A 22,406-nucleotide genomic window follows, 5' to 3' on the forward strand; every position below is an offset into this window, starting at 1 on the left:
ATTCCAGCTGCTAGGAAGAAACAGAGATGCTGGTATTATTCTATGCCCATGGCTTAAGTCCTTCAACAGCACACATTAATTTCATGCACATGTGCACCCAGAATAAAGCCCACTTTGGAACACTCCTTCCAGACTTAGTGTCAAACACAACCCCTTGTCACTCTCCCTCAGTAGCATGGCCTCACCACCTCCATCGCACACATACAGACACATAGATGTTTCCAGCACAAAGGTACAGATTATGGAAATGCATGTGCTGCTGTGCAGATTGCCTTCCTGCTGTGCTAAACAAACAGGAATACCTGAGATTTAAGAGCAGATTCCCTGCAAATATAAAACCGTAGAACTCCAGAGACAAAATCAAAATCAAATATCAGATTTAGTGGCTGGTAGGGGGTTGGAGCTAGATGATCTTTAAGGTCCCTTCTAACCCAAGCCATTCTGTTGAGTCTGTGATTCTATGAAACAGAGACAACCATGCCAGCAAAGGACAAGATGATTTATTTACTCGTGCTTACCAAAATAAAAATTCCATTTCAAAAACTGTTTAACAAAATCTGTCTGAAGTCATTTGTATCCTGTTCTTCACTGGTACTAGCTGGTGTACTTGGAAAACATAGAAAAGTTACTAAATGTAAATTGCAAGATCACAGCGCATCATTTCAAGTGCTGCTTTCCATGCTGTTTTCCTCCTGGAAGTAAGAAGTACACAGAATCATAACAGTGGGAAAAGACCTCTGGCATTATCTAGTTCAATCGTCAACTTATCACCACCATGCCACTGAGTATGTACCTCAGTGCTCATTCACATGGTTCTCAAATATATCCAGAGACAGTGACTCCAGCCTGTTCCAGTGGCTCACCACTCTTTCTGAGAATAATTCTTTTCGTAAATATCCAACCTGAACCTCTGCTGAAAAGCATCTACCCAACATCCAACCAACAGAAAGCTTCCATTTCATCAGCTTCAGAGACTTGCTGGAAAGTTAACTACTGGGTTTGCTGGTTAGCCCAGAAAGTCATGGAGGTAAAGCAGCTGCACAAACACACGTGACTGTCTTGTCTGGAGCACAGCACCACAGTACTGTGGATACCCCAATGTCATGCTGCCTGAGCTGTCCCTGCTAGAAACAAGTGGGTGAGCAAGCACTGATTTCACTGAAGTACTCCTCACTTGATTTCCACAAATTTTCCCCTCTAAAATATCCAGTGTGGCTTGCTCTTAGCTGATTTATGTTAATTGGGAATATGTCTTATAGTCAACAGAAAGAGAGGAAGGAGAAGGAATGAAGGGACAGGTCACACAGGAGCACCTTCCATCCACCCAATCTGATCCAGTGCACAACCTGTCAATGCTTTATGGGCTGGTCTGGCCCGGTTCCATGACCAGCGGGGCGGAGGGATCTGCGGATCCACGCCTCTGGAAAAGGGAAATAGGGGACCCCAAAATAATTGAAAACAACGGCAATAATCTGAGGTGGAACAAATGATTTACTAAATATAGTACTAGTAAAATACAATGAGAGAGAGAGAATGTGTCTGAATGGTAGACAGACCTCACCACAATGCTGAGGTGAGAAGTGCAGTCCAGTTGAGTGAATGAAGAAAAAGAGACGGCAAAGCGCAGACAGCAACGCACAGATGGCGAAGCAGGCGAAGAAGAAGGAATCAGGTGACCTTGCACAGAGTTGTATCTCCTCGCTGACCGCACAGCCTCCTGGGGAAATGTAGTTCTTCTCCGTCGGACAAACATTCGGAACTCGAGCATCAGAAGTCAAACCCCCCAATGCATTACATGACGTTATGGTGTGGAATACTGATAACCAAAAATCATAAAACCATGACACAACCCCAGCTGCAATAGTGGCATTTCCTCCCACTGAAGTTTAAAAAGAGAAACTGTATGGCTTTCTCCTGGGGAGACCCGCATCCTGAAGGAAAGATGCAAATCAGCTTAGGGAATACATTGATATGGAAATGTATTTGTGCATGCTGTCCTCCAGGAAATATCTAGCTTGGCACAGCTATTAAGTCAAAAAGAAAATATGTTTCTGATTTTATGTGTAAGAATGTGATTTCACTGAAAATGAAGGAACCCATCTCTCATGCATGTTTACTACAGCTGTGGAATGAGATGCTCTGCCACATGCATCATGTTCTACGTTTGGTAGGACACAGAACTCCTGACCCCTGAACATTCCAGCCCTCTGATGCCCACCCAGCAGTGCTCCATGAGGGAGGTGGTGGATGCTTGAGCCAGCTAATGCTTCCCGTTTCTTGTGCTGCTGTACTGCCAGCTAGAGCAGATCCCCCCCCTGAGCAGCTAGGACCCAGAAGCCTCACAAAGGACTGCCAACAGAGACACAACCTTCGGGATAGCCATAACAAGTCAGAGTAGGTAAGGCCACATGCCACCATCTCACCTGGAAAGCCATCTCCTGCCCACAGGGCCTCAGATATGAAGCCTTGAGAGGCCCTGAGTCGCTGTTTGTCCAAATTATCACATTACACACTCCCCAGGAAGGGGCGCAGCTCTTGGCCAACAGGTTCTGCAACTGCATGCTCATCATTCTCAATAAACAACACTGCTCGAAGCCCAGTCTGGACCTCAGGACTTCCTTTCCCAATGTGTATGTAGACACAAATAACAGATCAGAACATGAACGGATGGAGAAGGCTCCTGCTAAGGGAGTGGCTGATGGCTACCACCACCTCACTGGCTATTTTTCAGATCAAGGCCCACTGTGCACTGCCTCTTAATTAATCCAAAGGAGAGTTCCCAAGCAGAGCTATGGTTTTTGACACCCCCACATGACTCTCAGGCAGCTGAGAATCCAGAATACTTCCATATAAGAACAACACCAAGCAAAAAAAGTTACACATGAGAACAGTTCACTGTCAGCCAGATTGCTAATTTCTTTTAAAGGATATGGTTTGTCTTAGGCACTTTTCCATACAAAATGAAATATTTTGAAATTATCAAAACTGAAAGGACCCCTGCTTGCCCTTAAAGATTAATAAAAGGAAAAGGAATAGAGTAAGCTTATATGTACAGCACAGGAACCACAATATCACGTCACCCCTTCCACTCCTGTAAAACCACAAGTACAGTTTCACTGTAAAACACATAACCCCACACTGGAAAAAAAAAAACAAAAACAAAAAACAAAAAAACAACAGAAAATAAACAAAGAAAAAAAACACATATCAAGCAGCCATTCATCAAGCACAGTGCGATTAAGACACGCTTGGACTGGGAGAGCGGAACTGACTGGCAGACTGAGCAGCAGCCCGAGCTGGCACAGGGGCGGGCAGTCCCCGCCGCAGGACGGCGCCTCCAAGCTCTGCCGCCGGGCTGCCGCCGGAACCCGTCACTGCCACCTCACTTCAATCACAACGTTATCCGTACCCCACTGCAGTACGCGGAGCTACCGAGGGGCCCCGGCCCATACAAGACCCCCGGGACGCAGAGGCTGCGGGCACGGAGCAAAGCGGGCCGCCACCCGCGGCCCCATCCGGGGCGGACTCTCTCGCCTCCCCCCGGTCCGGAGGGGTCTGGCGGGGGGACCCGCGGGCACAGCCACCCCCAGCACCTGCCCTCTCCGCCGGCACGGCCCCGCGAAGCCCCGCTCCGGCCCGGCCCCGCCTGCTGCCGGCAACCCAAGCTCACCTCACCGCGCTCTGCCGCCGGGCTGCCTCGGCCGGAGCAGGAAGGCGGCCGCTGCCGCGCCCCCCACAGCCCCCGGCGCCTCCCGCGGGGAGGGCGGTGCTGGCGGCCGGGCGGGGGGCAGGAAGTGCGGAGCGGGGCGCGGAGGAAGTCTGGCGGGCAGCGGGGCAGCGCGGGCGGGGACTGACTTCACCCAGCGCCGCGGAGCGGGGCTGCGCCGGGCTGGGGGGCGGCTTCGGGCGACCGCGCACTGTGGGTGGAGGACAGCAGCTCCCTGCTACCGGTCCGATCGTGACCGCAGGCGGTGGCGTGTCATATGCGGAAAGCCAAAAGCGGAAAGCCAAAATCGGAGCGAGGTGAGACTGGGCAGAGCTGTTCTAACCCGTTTACGGGTGGTTTTTGCTACCAGAACGTTGAATGGTTGGAGAACGTGTCTGTTCCATTGTTAGTCATTCAGCTGAACGCTTTCCACCGTCTGGTTCTGAACATTGCTTTTGCCCGTTGGCTTCTCTGAGTGGAACATAGCTGAGCGAGAGCAGAGCACGGAGCTGCAGCAGCTGGTTCACGGGCTGTGCGGGAGAACTGCATCTCTTCAGCAAAAGTTACTATTTTGAGATAAATTCCCTTAATGGGCTGGGTGCAGTAATTTGATTCGTACAAATACAGTGACCGTAAGAAAGTGGCTCACTTATGTTAGAACAGAAGGATGGTAAAAATAAACACCAATAAAAGTACTTACTAGGAATCGTTGTGCAAGCAGAAAATAGAAAGGCTGCCTGCAGCTGGAAGTACTGTTTAATTTTCCCCATCTTGCTTACAGCCAGAAGTTCTATGGACATACTCAGTTACTTCCATGCCTCAGGAGATTTTCAGCTCTTCCCACAGCTTGCAAATACAGGGTCTCAGACACAGAAGTGGCTGTTGTATCACGAGCTCGCTGACAAAAAGCTGTCTTCAACAGGAACGTTGCAGGTTCAGCACTGTCTGCAGTGTGGATCCAATGAGAATAAATTACTAGAGTTCAGTTGCTGCAGCATATGCAGTCTGCACAAAGTGGTCCTAAAGACATTGAAGGACAATGATGGTAGCAGAACTAGTTCAAAATACTTATCAGTACTCAACACCTGCTGGTGTTTTAGGAAGTATCAGTAGCTGATACTGACAGAGAGGAGATTATGAATAGCTCAGAGCTGCAGAGCAACGGCTCTTGTGTAAAAAAAATAGGTCATCATAATAAATCCTGTTCTATTTATTTATTCTGTCTACTGATGGTCATCTTTACTTTCTCTGTTAACTAACGCGTAGGCTGCAGTTACAACAGGTGTTGCATAAAGGATGGTTGAACATTCAACATTAGCAAACACGTATCATCTTTTAAATGAATAGGCATGCATTTTAACAGAAAACTGAGAAAAAGGGAAGCCTTGCCTTTAAGTTTTGTGATAAAACAAAGAATTCTTGAAAGAAAATCTCTCATTTTGGTCTGCAAGAAAAAATGGATGGGACATAGCAGCAGAGAGTTCAACACAGTTTCCCGATTGCAAAATATGCACAATGCTTCTGTGGTCTTTCAGAACTGTATCCTGATTTCTTTGAAGCCAACAGCAGTGCATGTCAATGTTAAGCTGCAGAGGAGTTCAGTAACAGCAACATTGTTCTTTCTAACAGGGATGAGCTTGTTAGGCTTATGAAGGTTGGGGGCAGCTTGGGATGTAGCAATCATGAGGTGGTGGAGTTCAAGATCTTGAGTGGAAGAAGTAAGTTAGCAAGAAGTAGGACTGCTGCCCTGGACTTTCAGAGAGTCAACTTCGACCTTTTTCTAGACCTACTTGGAGGTATCTCATGGGTTAAGAGTGCTAGAAGCTAAGGGGACTTGTGAGAGCTGGGCATCATTTAAACAGCACTTCTTCTAAACTCAAGATCAGTGCATCCGTAACAGTAGGAAATCAGGGAAGGGAGGCAAGAGATCTGTGTGGATGAGCAAGGAGCTGGTGGATAAGATCAAAAGGAAGAATAATGTCTATGAAATGTGGAAAAAGGGCCTGTCCTCTTGAGAAGAGAATAGGACTGCTGTCAGGGCCTTCAGGGAAGCAACAAGAAAGGCTAAAGCTCGCCTGGAGCTGAAGCTGACAAAGGAGATAAAGGATAATAAGAAGGTTTTGTTTTGTTTTGTTTTGTTTTAAGTATGTTAATAGTAAAAGGAAGAGTAGGGATAATGTGAGTCCCCTGCTGAGCAAGGGAAGTGTCCTCATAATGGGGGATGCTGAGAAGGCAGAGATGCTGAACACCTTCTTTGCTTCAGTCTTCACTTCAGAGACTCCCCCTCAGGGCTCCTGAACCCTGAAGGGAAAAGAGAGAATCTGGGAAATTGAGAGCTTCCTTCTGGTTGAGGAGGGGGAGCATCTTGGTGGGATCAATGTACACCAATCCATGGTCCCAATTGGGATGCATCTATGTGTGGTGAGGGACTTGGCAGGGGTGATTGCCCTCTCTCTATCTGCTCTCTATCATCTTTGAGACGTCTTGGGGAATGGGAGAGGTAGGTGCCTGAAGATAAGGATAGCCAGTGTCACCCTGGTCTTCAAAAAGGGCAAGAAAGAGGATCAGGGAAACTACAGGCCAGTCCATCTTACCTCTGCCCTGGAAAAGTGGTGGAACAGCTTGTTTTAGATGCCATCTCCAAGCAACTGGAAGAGAAAGTTATTAGGGGTAGTCAGCATGGGTTCACCAAGGGAAAATTGTGCTTGACCAACTTCAGAGCCTTCTAGGATGGCTAGGTGGGTAGGTGGGGGAGGGCAGTGGATGTTGTCTACCTTGACTTCAGCAAGGCTTTTGATACTGTCCCCCACAACATCCTAATGAAGCTGAGAAAGTGTGGGATAGATGAGTGGATGGTGAGGTGGGTTGAGAACAGGCTGACTGGCAGAGCACAGAGGGTTGTGATTGTTGGGGCAGAGTCTACTTGGAGACCTATGACTAGCGGTGTTCCTCAGGGGTTGGTGCTGGGTCCAGTCTAGTTCCATGTTTTTATTTATGACCGTGATGAGGGGATAGTGTCCACCCTCAGTAAGTATGGTGATGATACAAAGCTGGAAGGAATGGCTGACACAGCAGAAGGCTGTGCTGCCATTCAGCAAGACCTGGACAGACTGGAGAGTTGGACAGCAAGAAAACAGATGAAGTTTAACAAAGCAAGTATAGAGACTTGCACCTGGGAAGGAATAACCACAAGTATCAGTACAGGTTGGTTTCTGCCTATTTGAGAGGAAGTACTTTTTAAGTCACACAGCTTTGCAGATACTCCTTGGAAAATGAGTATATTAATGCCCTCAACCCCAAGAGGTTCACTCACAAATTTGTCTACCTTTGTCTCTGACCTTTATTATGATAATTTGTACATACCTGCACATACACAGGTAATACATAACTACTATGAATACATTTCCCATGGACGCTGTAGCATTCCTATTTGATCAGGAAGAGGAATGCAGAGCTATTGGAAAGGGTCAAGAGGAGGCTGACAAAGATGATCAGAGGGCTGGAGCACCTCTCCTATGATGAAAGGTTGAAAGAGTTGAGTTTAGCCTGGAGAAGACTGAGGGGAGAGCTCAGTGAATCTTCCAGTACTTGAAAGGAGCTTAGAAGCAGGAGGAAGACCAACTTTTATGCAAGTAGATAATAATAAGACAAGGGGGAATTACTTTAAACAGAAAGAGGGGAAATTTCAGTAAGGTGTTACGAAGTAATTCTTCACTCAGAAAGCAACGAGGCACTGGCACAGGCTGCCCAAAAAAGCTGTGTATGCCTCATCCTGGAAGCATGCAGTGCCAGGCTGAATAGTGCTGTGGGCAGCCTGAGCTAGTGGGAGAAACAGCACTGCCCATGACAGGGGTTTGGAACTGGATGATCGTTGAGATGTTTTCCAATCCAAATCATTTTATGATTGTGAAATTCACAACGATTCTGTGAATTTATCTCGCTCACAAATTGTTAGACATGAGCTGCATTTCTCAGGTCATTTCTCAAATACTTCCAGAAGTAGAAATTTAAAAAATATATTAAGAGTCATTGCAACATTAGTCAGTCAAGAAAGCAATAGTCTAGAGGGAGTTAACAGATTTTAAATACTCTGATTCTAATCATATCCTTGCCATTAATTTCTGTGAAGCCCTTGGCACATCATTTAAAATCTTAGGTTTGAAAATAAGTCTCCAACTCATAGTCAAGGAAAAGATGTAGATGTGGTGCAGATATGTTATGGCATTCACTTTTCTTCTGTATATAGTACAGGAGGCCCTTGGTATTTTTTAAATGAAATTAAAAATCAAACGCTTAGATGTCATTTTAACTATTTCTAATAGCACCATGTACTGAATGCGTATCCTATATTTTACAAACCCATGAACTGGCATTATCTTGGGTGATATCTTACATCCTTGCTGCAACATGAGGATTGAAAAGGATTTGTTTTTCTTGCGGACAGTTTTTATAGAAAGCTTTTTATGGAAGTTTTTATCAGGTAGTAATTGAAAGTTGGTATTATTTCTCATTATGAAAACACAATATATTCATATAAAATATATACCACAATAACTAATGAAAAAAATTGTCTTACAATTATAAATGCAGAAGAACTGTAAGTGTAATACCAGTTTCAGGCCTAGAAGAAAAGCAAATCTTAGAGCATTATTCACTTTTGACTCATTTTTTTGGACACACAGAGCATCATAACAACGAGCTTATTCAGCATGTCCAGGTCGAATGCAGCTTAAGCATAATTCTTCTCCTGCTCCTTTCCCCTCCAAAAAGGAAAATAAGACAACAAAACGAAACAACCACAATGAAAAAGAACTTAGGCAGAAAGGAGAAGAGTGCAAGGAAAATCTGTTGAAGTAGATCCTAAGCTTACAGTGGGATTCTGGAATTTAACTGAAACTGTTGAATTATGATGTCAGCTGGGCTCACTTTTCCTTCAGGTAAACCCTATCCCTGCATTGTCAAAAGAGTTTGGTCTCTCATTTTAAAGTCAAAGATTTCGTCTTGCGTCCTTTCTAGTCAAAACATCTTCAGTAGGGACAGTGGGAAAAGACCAAGAAAAAAAACAGTTCTTCACTGTGCTAGAGATGCAGATTTCATTTTTTGACATCAACACTCTTGTTGCTGTGCTCTACTCCCTTTTGAAATCAAACTGAGAATGGAGGATTTAAAATCAGCAAAACAGTCTACATCTGTGCATGTCTTACCTAAGATGTTTAATACTGTCTGATAGTAACTGAAGTAGATCTGACCTCTTCAGACTTCCTCGTGGCAGTCCTACATCCCAGTTTCTTTTCTGTTTCACCATCAAAGACCTTTTTTTTTTTTCTTTTTTTTTTTTTTAAATACCATTTTAAATTTCCTTATATCACAGAGAAATAACAACTCTAAAGATTTAGGAGAGAAATAGACTTACTTGAACCATTTGTTTATTTACTCATATGCTTTTCTGCCAAATGGCAAGCTGAAACAATCCAACCGTTTTTATCTTTTTCGTAAAAAGAAAAACAAATTAAAATAGAGAAATCAAAAACATCAGTCTGCTTCTTCCATTTCTGAAAACCTCCTAATAGAACAAGATCTTCAAAATCAGTCATGAGATCATCTTCTGGAGACACATTACCAAAATAATGTCTGGTCATCATCAACCAGCAGAGCCATAAAGTTTCAAATTATTGGAGAAAGGCATTAGCCATATTTGGATAAGAGTAGGTTTAGTCATTTTTACCATACTATTACTCCCAATGACCCCAAATTGTTCCCCTATATTCAGCACTAGTGAGGCCGCACCTCGAGTACTGTGTCCAGTTTTGGGCCCCTCACTGCAAGAAAGATATTGAGGCCCTGGAACGTGTTCAAAGGAGGGCAACAAAGCTGGTGAGGGGTCTGGAACACAGGCCATATGAGGAGAGGCTGAAGGAGCTGGGAATGTTCAGCCTGGAGAAGAGGAGGCTCAGGGGAGACCTTATTGCTCTCTATAACTTCCTGAAGGGAGGTTGTAGTGAGCTGGGGGTCGGCCTCTTCTCTCGTGTCATTAGTGATAGGACCAGAGGGAATGGCTTCAAGCTACGGCAGGGGAGATTCAGGCTGGACATGAGGAAGTATTACTTTTCAGAAAGGGTGGTCAGGCACTGGAATGGACTGCCCAGGGAGGTGGTGGAGTCACCGAGCCTGGAGGTGTTCAAGGAAAGGCTGGATGTTGTGTTGAGGGACATGGTTTAGTAGGAGCTATTGGGAATAGGTGAACGGTTGGACTGGGTGATCTTTTAGGTCTTTTCCAACCTTGGTGATTCTATGATTCTATGATTCTATGAAATAACAAAAAAACTGGGTGATTTCCCCTGCCGCTTTTCTCCTCCTGTCAAGGAAGAACATCTAAAATCCAGGCTACATTTTTCAAAGGTGTAGTGATATTACAAGATATGAAACACCACATTTAAAACACATTTGCCAAAAACAGATAGGAAATAGTGTAATCTTCTGCACAGTGTGCGAGTGTGCATGCATTCATTTTTTCTAAGTTCTTACTGGCTGATGTGCACACTCAGGGTCTGTTTTTATGCAAAAAAAACCACGAACAACAACAATAACAAAAGGGCTTTCCAGTCAATATATGCTCTTCTATGGCCTACATTTTGCAGGACGTACACTTAATGTTCCCTCTAGGAGGAGGCAGGGACACATGCCTCCAGACCAGTCTGCTCAAAGTCCCATCCAGCCTGGCCTTGAATGCTTCCAGGGAGGGGGCATCCACAACCTCACTGGCCAACCTGTTCTGGTGTCTGACCACCCTCACAGTGAGGAATTTCTTCTGACTTCTAGTGTAAATCTACTCTCTTCCTGTTTAAAGCTATTTTCCCCTGTCCTTTCACTGCCTGCCCTAATAAAAAGTCACTCCACAACTTTCCTGTAGGCCCCCTTCAGGTACTGGAAGGCCTGTATAAGGTTTCCTCCAAATGTTCTCTTCTCCAGGCTGAAGATCCCCAGCCCTCTCAGCCTCAAAGGCAAAATGCTCCAGCCCTCTGTGCACCTTCTTGGCCTTCTGGACCCAGTTCAACAATTCCATGTCCTTCTTGTGCTGGGGGCTCCAGAACTGGACACTGTACTCCAGGTGGAGTCTCATGAGAATAGCATAGAGGGGCAGAATCATCTCCCTCATCCTGCTGGTCACAATTCTGATGCAATTCAGGGTACGGTTCACTTTCTGGGCTGCAAGTACACATTGCTGGTTCATGTTGATTCTTTCATCAACTGATACCCCCAAATCTTTCTCTTCAGGACTGCTCTCAAGCCATTCTCAGCCCAACCTGTATCTGTGCCTGAAAATATCCCAACCCAGATGCAGAATCTTGTACTTGGTCTTGTTGAACTTCATGAGGCTGTCACAGGCTCACCTCTCAAGCCTGTCCAGGTTCCTCTGAGTGGCATCCCTTCCCTCTAGCGTGTCAAGTGCACCATTCAGCTTGGTGTTATCTCAAACTTGCTGTGGGTGCACTCAATCCCACTGTCCATATCACCTACGGAGATGTTAAATAAAGCCAGTCTCAACACCAATCCCTGAGGAGCACCACTCATCACCAGTCTTCATTTGGATGCAGAGCCACTGACCACAACTCTCAGTGTGACCGTCCAGCCAATTCCTTATCCAGCAAATGTTCCATCTGCCAAATCCATTTTTTTCCAATTTGGCAACCAGGATGTAATGCGGGACAGTGTCAAATGCTTTGCACAGGTAGATGATGTCAGTTGCTCCTCTTTTATCCACTGATGCTGTAACTCCATCATAAAAAGCCACCAATTTGTCACGCATGATTTGGCTGTACTTGTGAAATGGAAAGTGGGAAACAGAACTATCTAGCAACTGAGGGCTCTGAATGCAGGACTATTAGCAAGACAGAAACAAGCAAACAAAAACAAACAAACAAACAAAAAAAACCCCTATGTTCTACCAAAATCACAGAAGTTCAAATGACAAGTTTCACATGGTTAGTTGCTCATTTGAAGTCAATGCTTTGTTTTGTGGAACTAGTTCCTGTGAGACATCGGTGTCAAATTTGTAATCTCATGGCTCACAAGAGCAAGCTAATAGAGAATGACAGCCTTACAAGTGATTTAGTACAAAGACAAAGCAAAACATTTATTTCCGCTAGGGCTGATAGCTAATTGTCCACACTTGCGCTGATGCTGCTGCCAAAATTAGCTCACTGGCTACTTAAGTCAAATCTCTTATTGCTATCAGCAGTTCAAAGATGGTATGTACAGAATGCCACTGAAACTAGGAGAATGAGGTGACTGCATTCCCATCACAGCAGCAGAAGTAAGGAAGTGTCACCTTTGGAATGTGACACATTATTCTAGCTTCTGTGCTGTACAGACCTGGGTACCAGAGCAAAATCTGAAAGTTCAGCTTAAGCACAGCCCTTATGATAGTCTGTTACTTCTGCAAACCTGCAAGAATTGGTGCTGCACAACAGGATTAAATAGATAAATATATAAAAATCAATTGATTCTGCATCACTGTTATCTGAGGAGGTGAAACTGGTCAGCAAACAAGAATTGTAGTTTGTGGAGATAACCACCAGGTGGTATTAATCACATAGTGTGGGTATCTGCTGAATTTTCTCTTTGGGGGATTTCTTGAGGTTGTTAGCATTCACTCGTGTTTATACCTGTGAACAGGATGAACTATACAAAACCACATCAACTGTGAGCAACTGCTCAAATACTTCTACACCCAAAACACCAGTGAGAAACTTTCTCCAGAGTCACTGTTCCTGTTAGCAGGACATTCCCTTTTTGTTCCTTCTAATGAACAGATGTTACAAAATTAGGATGTTTGCAAAAATAAACAGTATTTTTAGAAGTACTATTCAATCAGCTGGTTATTGTATTTTCAGATTTGATTTTCAATCTCAAGTCAAAAAGCCTATGGTGCTTAATAAACTCTTCGCTTGAGATGCAGTGCATGAAAATCAAGGTCTGGGTGAAGGCTGGTAACAAGCTGTGTTCCCTAGGGACCAGTTCCCCAGGCACCAGTCTTGGGACCGGTGCTCTTTGACATCTTTATCAATGACATCAATGATGGAATTGAGTGCAGCCTCAGCAAGTTTGCTGACAACACCAAGCTGAGTGGTGCGGTTGACACAGTGGAAGGAAGGGATGCCATTCAGAGGGACAAAACAGACTGGAAAGGTGGGCCTGGGTGAATCTAAAGAGGTTAAACACAGCCAAGTGCAAGGTTTTGCACTTGGGACAGAGGAATCCCAGGCAAAACAGACTGGCAGGAGCATTGGGAGTAGCCCTGCAGAAAAGGACCTCAGGGGCCTGATGGATAAAAAACTTAACATGATCCAGCAGTGTGCTCTTGCAGCTCAGAAATGGTATCCTGGGCTCCATCAGAAGAGGGGTGGCCAGCATGGACAGGGAGGTGATTGTCCCTCCCTACTCTACCCTCCTGAAGTCCCATCTGGAGTACTGCATCCAGGTCTGGGGCCCCCAATACAAAGAAGACAGAGAGCTGTTGGAGATAGTCCAGAGGAGAGCCACAAAGATGATCAGAGGACTGGAGCACCTCCCCTACGAAGACAGACTAAGGGAGCTGGGCTTGTTCAGCCTAGAGTGAACAAGATGCGGGGTGACCTCACTGCAGCCTTCCAGTACCTAAAGAGAGCCTAGAAACAGGAGGGGAGCCAACTCTTTACAAGGGTAGATAACAGCAGGACAAGGGGAAATGATTTTAAGTTGAAGGAAGAAAATTTTAGGTTGGATATCCAGGGAAAATTCTTTAACAAGACAGTGGTGAGGTGCTGGAACAGGCTGCCCAGAGAGGCTTTGGATGCCCTGTCCCTGGAGCTGTTCAAGGCTGGGTTGGATGGGGCCCTGGGCAGCCTGGTCTAGTATTAAATGTGGAGGTTGGTGGCCCTGCCTGCAGAAGGGGGTTGGAGCCTGATGATCCAACCCAACCATTCTCTGATTCTATGATTCTATGAAAATATGGATAGTACACTGTCCGTGGTTTATGGGCTGGTTCTGTGACTAGTGGGATGGAGAGACCTGCAGATCTGCGCCCCGTAAAAGGGAAGCATGAAAAAAGGAAAAAGAGTAGAGAGATCGGTCTAGAAAAAAAAGCAAACAGCAGAAATGATCTGAGGAGAAACAAATTAATTTACTAAATAAGATAACAAAGGGCAAGATAATGTGCTATAACACAATATAATACGATATAATTAGAACCGGAGCTAATAAATCAAGTAAAATGAGAGAAAGAGTGTCTAAAAACTGAAGGCCTTACTCTAATGCTGAGGTGAGACAATCTGGGGAGCTCACACACTGTGGGGACCAAAAGGGAAAAGGGTCATGAGACCTTGCCAGGGGTTTTATCTCCTCTCTGAACACAAAGTCCTCTAGGATATGTAGTCCTTCTTCTCTTATGGGACAGGTACCCGGAACTGGAGCATTAACTCTTTAACTCCCAGTGCACTACATGATGTTATGATGAGGTATACCAATAACCAAAAATCGTAAAACCATGACATACATACTACAAGAATGTTTTGAGGATATTCATTCACTACTCTAGCTTAATATCTGCTGCTCACTATAGCAATGGTGAGATTGAGATCTCCAGACCATTCTAGACAAACCTAAAAATCTGCCCTGTCTCACTGAAAAATAAATAGAATCGTAGAATCATTAGGATTGGAAAAAACATCAAAGATCATCTAGCTCAACAATCCACCTAACGCTAATATTGCCATCTATATACAAATACATAGATGCTAATCTGATCTTACAATTCTTGTGTTTCAACTGACTCTGATTTACACAGCTACAGAAAATGCATCAGTTGCCTACAATCCCCACAAGCATCAGAACATCATCTTCAGGAAACTGAGTGAGAGTATAAGAGTACAAGAACACCAAGTTTTCTGGGACCTTCCTCCACCATTTCTTTCTCAGTTACCACTGAGAAGAAATGTTGTTCAATATTATGTACTGTTTTTCCCCTAGATTAGATTATTTTAAGGGGACTGCTGATACACAGAGAAGCAGTGGTAGAAAGAATAATGCTTGCAATGCTAAAACTATCACTGAATTTGTTTAGGAAACAGCAGGCAAAAGGCTATTCAGAGCAGCAATCGCGAAGATATGGTGCATGACAAAAGATGTGGTCCTGTTGCTTTATGTTGGAAGGAGCCATGCAGTAGAAGCCCTGCTATGGTCAGGGCTCTGCTATTCTGCCTGCTTTTGGCTTGCTAAGACTAACTCCTGGAATTCATTTGTATTCTTTTGCACAGCCATGGACTACTTTAGTTCTGATGCTAATCCACACACAAGCACTTTTCATAAGCTGACTGCTCTTTAGCACATAAAAGCACATACAACCCAAAATAGTCTCAGAGCTCATCTGATCTGCATGTCAGCCCATGCACAAGCCTGAGCAGCAATTTGTGGCCACCTCTTGTAGAAAGCAGTTGGCTCTAATCCAACATTCATAGGCTTCTATAGACTAGAAGGCTCTAAAAATAATGCGGTTGAAATAATACACTGAAGACTAGAATGCAACAGCCCTTTGAAGAATAGCTCAGCACAAACTGTCTCAGTGCCTGAGAAGCAGGGGACTAATTGCACTGATTATTTTTCATATGCTGCCAACAGACTTTTGGCTGCCCCCAGAATCTTCTAGGATGTGGGAGAGAGAAAATATTCTCACTTATTTTGCGGTGGTGGCCCAGCAGTACTCCAATCTGTGTGCCATTCACCCCAAAGGTTTGTTAGCTAGCTGTGTTACATTTTCCTATACCTCCTGTGAGTGGCTGCCATTTCAGATGAGAAAGAAGATCCAAGACATCTCCAGGTCATTACATCTGAAGATTTCTCTTTCCCCTTTTCCCCAGTACAGAAGACAATTCAATGAGGCATTTGGAAGAAAATCTTCTTTTGTGAATCTCTGCGTATCTGCTGTGATTTGTGCCGTTATCTCCAACTTCTGTTTCAAGATGTAGCACTTTTTTCAAGAACTGGCATTCATTCCTATACTTTGTAGCTCTCCCAGAAAACACAGGGCCTTACATCTGCATTGCACAAGACTTATAACTGATAAGTATGATAGTCTTTTATATGTAACCCTATTTATATATTTAAGGTTCTATGCCTGCCTTTTAGCTGCTGATGTCCGGTGTGTTTATGTGTAACATATAATGCAACAGAAATCATAAGCTACCATGTCAACAAAAATAGAAGTACACTATGAAGCTACAGCTAGCAAGACAAGAATATTTACCTGTACGCTGGGAAAATAACAAAAACTGACATGACATCATAAAGGTTTTTGAAACACTGTGCTTTAAAGCACTCCCCTGTTCACTGTCACAGTTTGAGTCACTGCACGTTTGAGAATAACCACTGAAAGCCATGCTGCAATTTCTGAGCAAGTGCGTGAATGTAGCACAGTGGCACTGTCAAGCTTCACCTAAACAATTGATGAAAAATCTATGGAAACTTGCTATATGCCAGAACAAATTGCTACACACCGTAACTTCTTAGACATTTTAGCAAATCTGTACAAGGTGAGTTGCTATTTCACTGCGTAACAGAAGAAAACTTCTGCTGCATCATGGCACCACTGCATGTTATTCTTGCCTGATAATGCAAGCTTTCAGTAAGGATAAAAAAGCTCTGATGGGATGGGCAACTTCCTTCCAAGATCGAAATGTTCTTGGCTTTACATTTTATATGCAATTCAGAAAGAACCTTGTCCTCTGTTCCCTCCATGATATTATTGTATGGTGAAGCTGTGCTCCAAATGTGAGGGTAAAAAAAAAACAACGCAAAACAACAACAACAACAACAACAAACCATTACCATAGTACAGCCATTTCTAATTAAGCAAGCTGTTACAGTGCTGGTCTTGGATCAAAGAAAGCTGGTGTTGGCACGTTATTAGGTCAGACATAGGCATCCTTAAAAGTACAGATCTCCCCCATGCTTTTTGTTTGAAGTGTTCTACATGCCTCAATGAGAACCCATGCTGTTCTTTTAAGCCTGAAATGTCAGAAAGCTAAATAAACTTTATTAAAGTGACCTGAGGGGTTGAGGGGAGTATAATAGATGACAATAGGAGAGGTTTAAGATCAGCTTTAGAGATTTAACTTCTAATAATCTTGCTGCATAGCAGAATTCAATGATGCACATTAGACTGCAACTTTCCCTGATCAGTGCAGTGGCAGAGTGAGATGAGCCAGTTTCAGCACCTTGAGTGGCATAGAGCACTTCAGAATTAAACATCCACTAACACAACCATCATTGATAGTTGGGGTCTCACAGCTTCTAATAGGCATAACAAAATAAAGTGTAACAGCTCCTGCCTATTACTACCCAAAAGATGTAGAAGATGTTGAAAGCATTAACAAAGATATTTCCCCCACGTAGCTTTTGGTACTCAGTTTCAGTAGTGATGCTGGAATAATTTGTACCTAATTCCTCACTATAAAAAACATTACATCAAAAATGTTGATACAAAATACAGTTAAGACTGCCTTCCTCCTCTCATTCCTTTTCCATCCAATAATTTTTCAAAAGCCATTTAAAGATACAACTTGTTTTAGCTCATTGAAGAATTTTAATCATCACAAATAAAGACAACCTAAGTGGATCTTCTTTGCATTATGAAATGTTTGTTTAGTACAAACAGATCTGTCCTCCACAAGTTACAGACACTGAACCATTGTGAGAGGAGTGAACCTGAAGCAGTGGCACTGTAATTGCTGTTTGCTTTTGCTTTAAAAGTTTTTGTTCTGATATCTGTGTGAGCTTTAATTTATGATACAAGCTCTGTTCCAGTACTGTGAAATGGTCTAAATCAAACTTCAGTTTTTGAGTGTGTTACTCAGGAGTAGAAATATAGTATGTGCCTTATCATCTTCAGTCATTTTCTGAAGGTTCGACGTGTCTCTAGTGTGACACCACCACCAGGCATGCAATGCAAGATTTTTCAGAAGCTGATATAGTCTTGATTTTGGGCAGCCTAGGCCTTCTTTTTAAACAAAATAGCAAATTTCTATTATCCTTCTTCACTTAGTATACTTTTGCATGCACTTTTTCTGAAGTTGTGCCTTCTCCCAGCAGCATGTCTCTGGGGAATCAAGTTATGTGTCCTTTCAACCTGTAACTCAAAAGCAGGGACAGCTATTATCAGAAAATAGCCAGGAAACTCATTGAATAGTGATCTTTCGGACATCAGAAGAAATCAATTTCATGGTTTATATTCTTAGTCTTCCTATCGAAGCTTGTAAGTTTTCATTAACTTTGATAGGTTTCAGATCAGATATTTGAAAAAGAAAAACAAAGTAGTGCACTACCACCACCTGGCAGACAGCCTCTCGGTGAGGATACAACAAAAGCTGTGCAAAGTAGAAGCAAGATGAGTATTTCACTCAGCTCTTTCTCACAAGCCTTATGCAACTGGGAGAAATAATTTACAGCATTAGAGTAAGTCTGGAATACTTACCTAGCTCTAACACAGTGGGATTTCCATGAGAATGACTACGGCAGGGTCGCAAAGGCAACTTCACCTGTTCTTTAGGTAACTCTGTAAACACCATCTGGTGCAGCAGCAGGGTTTCCACGCTCAGCATCTCATCCATGAATAAATGGCTGTTTTCGTTTTCTGTTACAACCAAATGTCAACTGTAAATACAACGGTCACCTGTATCTCCAGGGTATAACTTGCTTGCAGAAGAGAAGACGGAAGAGCACGTTAGGCAATGGAAAACTAAATTGTCATCTGAAATCCATGAAGAAATCTCTAACTCCACTGTGGTGTTACAAAGTGGCATTCCTTTATTCCTCACGATGCACACTGGGCAAACTGACAAGAAAGCGTGCACTCTCAGAGTTCAGGTTCTACATTTATACAGCTAAGATACACATACGCAGCATTTTGGCAAACGTACTCACTCTTTTCCAAGGTCTCACAGACATGTACTAATGTCCCCTTGGGCATGCTCAGTGGTATTTAGGGTGGTTGAGTGCCCACCTACTTCTTCCCCTTTTTTTCAACGTCAGCTTCGTCACTGAGCCCTTTGACTCACTTCATTCACTTTTCCTCAGTTTGGAAGATTTCCATTGCTTAGGCCATAGTGAACCACTTTTTAAAACAATGTCTGTGGAACCAGAGGAAAATGTCCTTGCATGTTTTGAGGCAAAAGATAAAAGTATTCCATTGTGACTCCAGCATTTCTATGCAGCTAAATCATTGAGGCAAAGATAAAAGTATTCTATTATGTCCCCAGTGCAGAATTATTGAGGAAAAACATGACTGTTCACCCACTAAAGTTGAAATGGGAAGTTGCAGAATTATCACTTATGGATTCCTTTTGCTAAACTATTACATTGGTTCTTAAAATAATGTACTAATCCCTATTGCTAAGCAAACCAACCTATATCAGAGTAGCTTGAGGAGAAGAGCTGACTGGGACAACTGGAAGACAGGAGTTTTTTGGAAAGGCTACACCACTGGACAAACTCATTAGCAGTGGCAACCAGGAAAGTAAAAGGTGTTGCTAACACTTGGAGACTTGTGGGTCTGGCAGAGCCATCTCATTCATAATCAAAATGGAATGAATTTGATCATAAATGAAAGGAGTCTGATGCATGGAAGGAGAGTGGAAGAGGGGGACAGAATACAATTAGGAAGCTGACCCCTGATGTAAAACAAACAGAAAGGAGGACTGCTCCCTGAGCATTTGCAAGCAAACACTGATTGATGACTGACAAGAAGAGGCATCAACAGCAAAGGTGATTTAAAAAGTACCTAAGAATTTGTGTGATTTGAAGAAAAAGCAGAAGAGAGTAGAGAAGTGCCAAATAAAAAAAAAAAAAAAAAAAAGCAGAGAGAGAGAGAGGTATAAAATGCAGAGAAAGAAAGGATAGATAGATTTTAGTTCCTTACTCTGGGCAGGGCAGAGTAAGGTAATGCCTTACTCTGACAGCAAGGTAAATGGGCTAATTTACCTAGAATGTGCCTATTTCTGGGAACACCCTGACTGGGGTATCTTAGATAGCAGTTAGCTGAGCCAGACTCCCTAGACTGAGAATTACAGTTTACAGGAAAATACATTATGTTTTTACATAAGCAGCTACTTATTATGCTCCAGAACAGGCAGAGAAATAAGTGAACTTTGTTTTCATGAAGACTGACATTTATATCCTGTACCACTTTCATGGAGAAATGAAATCTTTGGGGAGAAAAGTCAGCTTATCATGTTGTGTTTGTACAGTGTGAGAATGTTATGCTTCAGGCTCAAATTCAAGCTACTGTTACAGACTAAAGAAACACTAAAAATAATGATAATTTTTTAATTGCCTAAGGCACTTGCAGTTTTATTCGCTTCCTATTTTGAGCTGCAGTTATTCCCTTTTGAATTCAAGACGTAGAACAGGATATGCAGGATAAGCTGACAGAATTACTGAATCTTTAAAAATCAAAGGGAGGTTGTAGTGTGTCTTCACAGCCGTTCCATCTAGTATTGTAGAAATTCCGTAACTTGCTTGTCTCCAAAAATTTCGGCTGGACTTCTTCCTCTTCACCATGCCTTTATACAGTTTCCATTGCAGTTCCCTCAGGTCATGGAAGACAACGTATGGTATTTCTGGCACTGGCAATAAGGTATGTATTATGTTAATGTACATGTAATAGAACTTCTTCTCTAAAATAATTAGGAGTACACTGCAACAAGGCATGAACACTGACATCTGCATGCTGTAATTTAAGCTGAGTTCTAGGACCCAAATGATCAGCTGATCACTGCCAATATTGTTTGGTTTTGTTGTTGTTTTTAAGAAGAACTAAACAAAATGAGTAAGTCTTGTCCTGCTTCCACTTATATGTATAGAGGGATTCTTAAAGATTACTAAGTCAAGAGGAAAATTATTTCACATATCATCATCACTGTTGGACACCCATGTTGCCAGCCACATTCACTAGGCCAAAAATGACTAGATGTCAGTACTTAGCAGCTGCATGCTCTCACAGATGTGAATTGCTGACAGATTAGTGAAGACATGCTCGTACTAATGCTGCTGAGGTTGCATGTCTTGTTTGAGCTGAACAAAACAGTTTCATCCTTTTCCACATTAAAGTGTCTTCGGCGATCTAGGCATCAATTTTGTCACTGCTGGCCAGTGAGGAACATCTCAACAGATAAAACATAAGAACCAACTCAAACTAGTTTGAACACTTGTCTGCTTCTTGAGGGCTGTAAAGGGGTGGATGCTCTGACAGTCCTCAGCTCCAATCTGATGCACCTAGAAAAATTTTAACAGTGGAAATCATATTATCTCCTCCAAGTCATTTCTTAGAGACTTGAGGCTATTATCTGAGAATCCAGAAGATATAAAGATGGATTTAATTTCTCCTTAGTTATCCGGGAAGTACCATTAACTAGTGTTTTCCAGAGAGAAACACACACAAAGATAGGAAAAACTAGTACGAGGCTGTAAAGTACATTGAAGCTATGACAATGGAGAGAAGGGGTGAGATACGTGAACAGCGTCAGCTTGGTTCACATTTTGTATTCTGCCACATGGGAGCAAAGTACTCTAGTGTGAGATTCTCCAGGCAGAATGTTTACCATGTATGCAAGCCATGAGATGTAGCAAATCCATAAAAACCTTGTTATTATACTTCAAAGCAGACGTAAGGTTAAAAAAATATAAAAAGTAATTCAAGAGTTATTGAACCTGTTACTGAGCAAAATCCACTGCTTTGTTTAAGTGAGGAGAAAACAGTTTCCACAAACTCAACTTTCACAAAATCCATGCCAGAATTCCCACTGAATTCAATTCAACATCGGGAACAACTAAAAAGCCTGTAAGGACCAATTACTAATATTATCAAATGTGCCTGCATAAATAAATGTTTGGTGTAAATTAAGGTAGCAGACTGCCTTCTTTTGCTTTAGCAAACATTTTTTCCATGTCCCAGATATTCATGCTTCTATTATTTGGAAATTATTTCAGAGTATAATACCTGAATTTTCACATTCAGGAGCCTTATCTAGAAATTCAGTCTCAATTATTTTCCTCTTTCAATTTTTTTTTCTTCCATGGTTCTTAGCAATTCCCATTTGAGCTATTCTGAGCCATATATAAGTACCAGTACAGACTACGCACCTTCAGAAGCATGTAATTTGGAAACAGGAGTCTCTGATGCTGGCGTGCTCCTTTTCTCTTTCCTTAAATACTGTATTTTGCATAATATCTCTCCACTGAAACATTTGTCTTGGATCAAAGAAAGTGGCATAGAAAGGCAATTTTTGATCAAAAACACGTAAGGGAAAATATATTTTTGCAGTGAGTCACTAGAATAGTATTTTTTGTGTCCTCCAGAAACAGATACTTCTGGCTTTGATTTAGACAGCTGTCTGGCATCTTCAGATATGGAGCTGTCTGCACTTCTCATTCCTATTCTTAATGACTCAGCATTTTCCTTTGCAATACCTGTTTGTGAACAACTACTACTAATAGATTTCTTACAAAGATAGCTGCATTTGCTACGTGCTGCAGCATCCCAGTCATTAGATCTTACTGCTGACTGCATGGTATGGAAGAGAGAAATGTGTGTTTGCTCCAGAAGTGAAAGGTAATTTTGCCGCTCATTTTTGATATTTGTGAAAGATAACAACTCTGACACCTGAAAAGA

At 42.8% G+C, this 22,406-nt stretch overlaps 1 protein-coding gene across 2 annotated transcripts in view; it reads right to left on the reverse strand.

Annotated features, from left to right (window-relative positions):
• The window catches only part of GOLM1 (golgi membrane protein 1), a 46,019-nt gene extending 27,414 nt beyond the window's left edge, over positions 1 to 18,605 (reverse strand). Inside the window, exon 1 of one of the 2 annotated variants that reach the window (XM_048931530.1) lies at positions 18,213 to 18,605. The gene's annotated coding sequence lies outside the window, so the exon portion shown is untranslated. Of the gene's footprint in view, positions 1 to 3,670; positions 3,799 to 18,212 lie in introns of those variants that run through there. The other variant, XM_048931529.1, reaches the window with a different exon arrangement.
• Positions 18,606 to 22,406: the final 3,801 nt, after the last annotated feature.

The sequence above is a fragment of the Lagopus muta genome, chromosome Z (genome assembly GCF_023343835.1).
Source record: "Lagopus muta isolate bLagMut1 chromosome Z, bLagMut1 primary, whole genome shotgun sequence".
Taxonomy (NCBI): Eukaryota; Metazoa; Chordata; class Aves; order Galliformes; family Phasianidae; genus Lagopus; species Lagopus muta.